The 7,448-nt window shown below is 42.1% G+C and overlaps 1 protein-coding gene across 1 annotated transcript in view; it reads right to left on the minus strand.

Annotated features, from left to right (window-relative positions):
* The window catches only part of SESTD1 (SEC14 and spectrin domain containing 1), a 147,517-nt gene extending 140,342 nt beyond the window's left edge, over window positions 1-7,175 (minus strand). Inside the window, exon 1 of the mRNA XM_037740057.1 lies at window positions 6,919-7,175. The gene's annotated coding sequence lies outside the window, so the exon portion shown is untranslated. The remainder of the gene's footprint in view (window positions 1-6,918) is intronic.
* Window positions 7,176-7,448: the final 273 nt, after the last annotated feature.

Raw genomic sequence — 7,448 nt, forward strand, 5'->3', positions numbered from 1 at the left:
ATGCTTTATTGTGGTGGTCTGAAACTGAACTGGCAATATCTTAGAGGTATGCCTATATTTGTATATACGCCATTTTGTTATGAAAAGGATCAAAGACACAACAAATGAACTATAACAATTTAAAAAATTAAAGATAAAAGCAAAGAAGAGAGAAAAAAAATGCTGCCAAGGAAAAGGTTAAAAATTGTATAACATAGGCAGGACATAATGGCTCATGCCTGTAATCCCAGCACCTTGGAAGGCCAAGGTGGGTGGATCACAAGGTCGGGAAATCAAGACCATCCTGGCCAACACGGTGAAACCCTGTCTCTACTAAAAATACAAAGATTAGTTGGGCGTGGTGGTGCGGGTCTATAGTTCCAGCTACTCGGGAGGCTGGGGTAGGAGAATCGCTTGATCCCAGGAGGCAGAGGCTGCATTGTGCCAAGATCGCACCATTACACTCCAGCCTAGTGACAGCTAGACTCTGTCTTAAAAATACATATATAGAAAATCTATTTATCTGTTCAGGAATGGGCCACAAATCTAGTTCTGGCTTTCTAGTAGCCATAACAAACAGGAAAACCCAGGCATTCTAAAAGATACACAAAGAAGTACTCAGAAGGGGAGATACCCTTGGTAGTTAAACCCAACAGTAATTTTATAAAGCAGAGACCCCCGCCCCCAGAATGATCAAAACATAGAAGACACATAACCACCAGTCTTCAAAGGATTAGATGTTTCTCATATTGTCCCTCAGGAGAGACCTGTGATACCTTACCAAAGCCCAATGTGGCAAAATTGATTTTACAAAGGCAAGGCACAAGCTGTAAGAGCCCTCTATCCTTTTACTCAGTTTCTTCCTTCATTGCCTTCCTAGTTAGATTATAAACTCTTTGAAAACAAGAACCATGCTTTCTAATTCTTATATAAAGCTCCAAAGTACTTTGTATTCTGCAGAAAAGCAGCAATGTCAGTGAGAATTTACACAGTGCAATTCAAGCCTTTTCTGATAAAAATTATCTAACCTAAACACAGTAATTCCCACTTCTACTTCAAAAATATGATAACTGAAGCCCCAACAGATAGAATTCCTAAACTTTCTAAACTATCACTGAATCACAATTCAATTTGTGATCTCTCAACAGCATTGTTTTGATATATCCCTAGCACAAAGCGTGCAAGGACACAAAATCAATATCACTGAACCTGATCAAATAAAATGAAAATCATTAAGCAAAAGCTTTGACAATACCTAGTAAAGGAAAGACAATATTACCATCCTTCAAGAATATAATCAATAGGTCTTTACAAATCAGCTGACAAAGGCAGGTTCATTTTCTAAATGACTCTGCAAATCTTGTGGAAGACAATGAATTATAATCCAGATTATTTCTTTCCAAGAATCTGCAATTTCTGCATATGCCAAGCTGCTGAAGAAGTGTACTTCTCAGCTCTTACACACATACACACACACACACACACACAGCCTGCTATCAAACCAGCTCTGACCACTAACTTACTAATTCACTTCTCTGCTTTACCTGGTCAAACTGGAAATGCAATTAGGACTAGGTAATAAATTATTTAGATAAAGTGATTATTAGAAGATGAAGTATTATCTTAAATTTACTACCCTTAAGCATTGGCATTGGGACACATTAACAATCTTCTATTTGTATTTTATTAGTGGAAATCATTAACAAATAAGTAGTCTCATCCAACACCGGCTTAGTTTATTCATACACTTTGTATTACAGTTTATAGTAGGTTCCCCCCTTGGTATTCCCTGTATATAGGGGCATGCTCTAACATCCCAGGAGTGAATAGTTGTAATAAGCCAAAGAATACGGCCAGGACTGGGGGAGTCCACCACGTAGACCTTGGAAAATCCAATTATTGCAACTTTGTTTCTTTATCTATTAGAAAGAGAAATTAAAATCATCTCTATCTGACAGGATTATTAGAAAGATTAAATGAGATAAGGTTTGTAAAGTGCCTAGTGTTAGTTCTCTAGCTTTTTTATAGGTAAGGAAAACACAAGGATCTGAGTACTGAGGTGATTCATCCATAGCCAATAGCTAATAAACATATGACAGAATAAAAGTCTACCTTAGGGCTTAATATTCTTTCCGCCACATCAAGCAACCTTAAAATAACAGACCTCAACATCTCAGGTTTGTCACTGCTGGGTATTCACCACATGCAAAGAAAAAAAAATGACTATTTTGAACACCTATTACATGCTAGAAACTAATCTCTTTCTTTATAACTGATCTATAAAGTAGGTGTTATCTCATTTTACTGAGAAATTAGTTTGTCCAAAGTCACAAAGCTAACAAGTGATAAAACAAGATTAATCCAGATCTGTTTACTCAATGATTTTCCCTACTACCCTTCTTAAAGAGTGTGAGAATTTAGATATCATTGTCTACTAGAATCAAATCCCAAATGGCCTGTGAATTTTTACAGATCCTTCTGATTTATTAGTGGCAACTGTCCCTAGCTCCCAATCCTATCAACTTAAATTTGTTCCTATTAGGTTAAAAGATAATTACAATAACTGTAGTAACAAATTTACATTTGTATAGCATGTTACAGTTTATATTTTTTCTTTATATTAGATGCAACTACTGAGCCTTTTCATATATCGGCTCACATTTCATTTAATATTTTCAACACTTTTATGAGGTAGGAATTATCGCCATTTTACAAATAAGAAAAACAGCCAGGTGCAGCGGTTCATACCTGTAATCCCAACATTTGAAGAGGCCAAGGTGGGCGGATTACTTGAGCTCAGGAGTTCGAGACCAGCCTGGGCAACACAGAGAAACTTCATCTTTACAAAATGCAAAAATTAGCTGGGCATGGTGGCACATGTCTGTAATCTCAGCTACCTGGGAGGCTGGGGTGGGCGGATCACTTGAGCCCAGAAGATTGAGGCTGCAGTGAAGAGTGGTCACCCCACCGCACTCTAGCCTGGGCAACAGAGTGAGATCCTGTCTCAAAAGAAAAAAAAAATTAGAAAGGTCATCTCAGATCTCTTTCTGCCCCCACAGTTGTCAGATGATTTCTAGTAAATGTTTAAAGGGCATTTTAAACCGTTCCAGAGCACAGAAAAAAGTGGAAAGTCTCCCAATCATTCTTAATCCTGGCTTCATTTTGACACCAAAGCCACGCATGGATAGCAAACTTAAATGAAAACGTAAATATTAGATTTATCCTTTGTAATTACAGATGCAAAAATTTAACATATTTCTGTGAAAAACAAAGGAATATATTTAGTAAAATCCCATCTGTAAAAGAAAAAACATTGTGAATAGAAACATGTATGTATGTGTGGTGGAATATAAAAATTTATTCATAAATACACACAATAAATGCAAAGATACAGGTTTGGAAAGATAAACCTCAGACTGTTAACAGTGGTTTCTCTAAGATGGAAGTGGTCTTAGGCGTGAAAAAGAGGAAAAAGACAAAAAGTGAAGGGAGATTTTCAGCTTCTACTCTCTCTATATATATATACATATATACTATTCAAATAGTGGCTTCTAGGATCAGCTATGCCATTAAGAAGGTTGAATCACTCTGACTCTGTTTCCCCGTTGGAAATGTGGAAAGCAGACCTACCTTATTATGACACAAGAAAAGAAATTTATTTGAAAAAGCGTAATAAAATCTGATGAATATGTGGCAGTATGGCCACAAATACCTTATTCTTTGTTATTGTTTGATTTTTTATTTTTCTCTCACTTTGTTACTGATCAGCCAGACATTCACAAACACAATTTAACTTCTGTATGCCTCCTTGAGTCCAGGAAATAGAGTCAGAAAACCCGAGTTTACATTCAGACCTTGTCTCTTAACTGTAAGGTTAAAAAAACAAGCAGATGATTAAACTTCTTTGCACTTTAATTTCCTGGCAGTAAAATAGGACTAAACCTGCCTTACAGCATCATTTAAAAGATTAAATTAGAAAATACATGTAAAAAACACAGAAACTACTATGAATTAGACACTTCTCCAAAGATTATATACAAATGGCCAATAAAAACATGAAAAGACGAAATACAAATGAAAATCACAATGTGTTATCACTTCACAGCCACTAGGATGGCTATCATCAAAAAGACAAACATTAACAAGTGTTGGCAAGGATGTGGCTAGAAGAAACGTAAAACAGTGCAGCAGCTCTGGGAAACAGTCTGGCAGTTCCTCAACAAGTTAAACAGAATTACCATATGACTAGCAATTCCACACCTAGGTATATACCCAAGAAAACTGAAAGCATATATAACACACAAAAATTTGTAAAACTTGTAAATGAGTATCCACATTATTCATTATTCATAACATGATTATGGCCAAAAAGTAGAAACAACCCAAATGCCCACAAATTGAAGAATGGATAAACAAATATGGCATAGCCATATAACGAAATATTATTCTGCCATAAAAGGAGTGAAATATTGATATACAGTATATAAATGAACCCTGAAAGCATTATGCTAAGTGAAAGATAAAAAGGCCACATGATTCCATTCACATGAAATGTCCAGAATAGGCAAATACATAGACACATAAAGTAGTGGTTGTCAAATATGGGGAGAATAGCAATAAAGGTACAAGTTTCTTTTTAGTTCCTGAATTAGTGTTGACATTTGCACAATTTTGTGAATACGCCAAAACCACTGAATTGTATACTTTAAAAAAGTGAATTCCATGGCATATGAATTGTATCTCAAAGAAAACTATTATAAAAATTTAAGCCTCTGCTATTTTTCTTTTTCTTTTTCTTTTTTTTTTTTTTTTTGAGATAAGGTCTTGCTCTGTCAGCCACGACAGAATGCAGTGGCCCAATCATGGCTCACTTTTCTGCTTGCTACTTATTAGTAAATATTCTACTTTCCTCAAGAGGTTGCTCCTGCTGCTTGTAACAGCTTTAAAAGATCTTTGAAGTTAGCTACTATACAGATGAATGGTATTTTTAGTAAAGTAAAGCTACTATAACAGAGAAACTTTCTACAAATCAGATTAGTTTGGTACAATTTCATTTTTTCAAAAGAAATGTAATTAATGCCAAGTTCAATTTTAGAAAGTGGAAAAGCTTCAAGGAGTCCTTATAAAGTACGGTTTTTAAAAAAGGTCAAAATGCTATGTTTTGCTTTTTTAATTAATGGACATTTCATTTTCAGATACGTGATTAGCAAGATTACCTGTTTAAAATGCCATTAAATGCCTAGCAATCAACTAAAACCCAAGTAGGTGCAACCTCATGACCTCTACTTACAACTTCCTATTTTCTGCATTCTGTTGTCAGATTCCTAGTCCATCATTAGCTCCAATCTCTTACATGAATTATTCCATTCGATTCTTACTCACAGGGACTAAACTTTTTAGTAAATGCAATCCATTTTTCTAATGCTGGGGAACCTTAATTAGAGTAGGCCCAAGTTTTAAGATTAAATTTAGTCTAGACTGTTCGAATAAATATTCAACAAAATGATTTCCTGGAATTTGGAACATAAAAACAGCCTATAGAATTATGAAATGCTTTCTGGGTCCTTTGGGAATTTTTTCACGTATTTATTCATGGGGCAACGACAGTAACCAACTTTTACCCAGAAAAAGTATTACGTATAAAAGCTTCCTGGTTCTAGAACAAAGACATATTTTGTTGCTCAAAGTTAAAGGAAGATACCTTCCATTTAGTATTGTTACACTAAAATAGCATACCAATGAAACTAGCTAGGTATTGGCATGACCCAAAGTATGTAAACAAAGATAAACTGTACCTTATTATGCATTCTTTCTTGGGGGGAAAATTCTCACACTAAGAAAATAAGATTTAGTCAACCAAAAAAGAAAAAACAAAAATATGTATGTGTGTCTGTGTATGTATGTATGTATGCATGTATAAGGATTAGGATTTTCCAACACGGGGGCATTTTGAGTAGCAGTTTAAATTTGATGGCTTGCCAAGCTATGTGGGGATACATGGTGGGCATGCTTGACACAGGCAAAACGTGAAGCAAGAGACGACCTGTCAAACAGCTGCTATCCAGTTACTCCCTCGGCAACACTCCCAACTTCTCCCGCGATGTCAAAGCACCAGGAAAACCACGGGGGCTGTCACAGCAACAGCCAAGTCCAAACCCTGCATCCCAGGGTGAAATCCCACCCGTACCTTCAAGAGCTGGTCAGACTGCGGCTCTTTTCTAATTTGAGTCTACCTAAAATAGAAAAATAAACACACAACCACGGACCTGGCCAACCGGCCCTCTCTTCTCCTTTGTGACTCTCCTAAAGGCTGGAGGGGTGTTAACCCCCGGCAGGCCCGTGGAAGCCAATCCCCGCGCCCTGAGGAGGCATCCAGGAGCCTCGGCACAGCCCTGGGGCCTCGAGCCCGTGTCCCCCACCCACCCGACAGGGCCGGTCACCGGTCACACAAAGGAGCCAGCCGCGGGCGCTGAACGCGGGGACTCGCCCCAGAGCCGGGCGCCACATCTGGTCCCTGCACGCTGGCAGGAGAGACCCGACGGAAAATAAGGATTAACGCCCAAACCTGTTGCACAATTCGGGTCCCTTTCACCCAGAAATGAACAAGGGCGCTCAGGAACGGAGAAGTGCGCGGCCCGGTCTCTGCGAGCCGCGGCCGCACCCGGCAGGCGGCGCGGAGGCAAAGGCGGCCCGCGAGGCTCCCACCTCCGGCGCTTTGTCTGAGGCGGCGGGGGCGGCCGGGGCGCTGGGAGAGGCGGGGGTGGCGGGGCGGGGGCCCCTCTTTCACTGCGCAGCCCCGCGGCTCAGCGGCCCGCGCGGGGGAAGAAAGCCGGGCCCGCTACCGCCGCTGCCAACACCGGCCCACGCCGGCCACCCGGCCGCTAGGCCTGCGCGCTCCTCCCGCCCGGGCCGTCGGGGCCGAGCGGCGGCCACACTCACCTGGCTGGCGCCCGCGCTAGCGGACGGCGGCTCCGGGGCGTTGGGGAGGACAGGGGAACGCTAGCGAGGTGCGGGAGGAGGCGGAGGGCGCGGCGGGAGGAAGGCGGGCTGGGGGCGGAGCGGGCCCGGGCGGCGGCGGCGGCGGCGACTCCAGTCACTCGTGGCAAATCGCGTCCCGGCCCCTCCGTGCGTCAGGCGGGGGGCGGCGGTGCGGGTGGCCCGGCGACCTCTCGGCACCCGCGGCCGGAGCCGCGTCCGCGCGACCCCGCGCGCGCCCGGGTGACGGCGGTACAGCGACCCAGCCCGGCTCAGGAAGGGGGAAGGGGGAAGGGGGAAAAGGGGCGGGGCGGGGCGTCCCGCCAGGCCCGGGGCTGAGGGCTGAGTGCCAGGAGGACTTAGTGCTCCCAGCTGGACCCTGCCTTCCCCGCCTCTCGCCGAGGCCCAGGTTCCCCAGGTGGGAGGCAGTCTGGAGGAGTGGCAGGTCCCCAGACCTGAAGTCAGAAGTCTGGGCTTAAGGGAGGAATCTTGGC

This window comes from Cebus imitator, unplaced genomic scaffold, assembly GCF_001604975.1.
Source record: "Cebus imitator isolate Cc_AM_T3 unplaced genomic scaffold, Cebus_imitator-1.0 Scaffold78, whole genome shotgun sequence".
NCBI lineage: Eukaryota > Metazoa > Chordata > Mammalia > Primates > Cebidae > Cebus > Cebus imitator.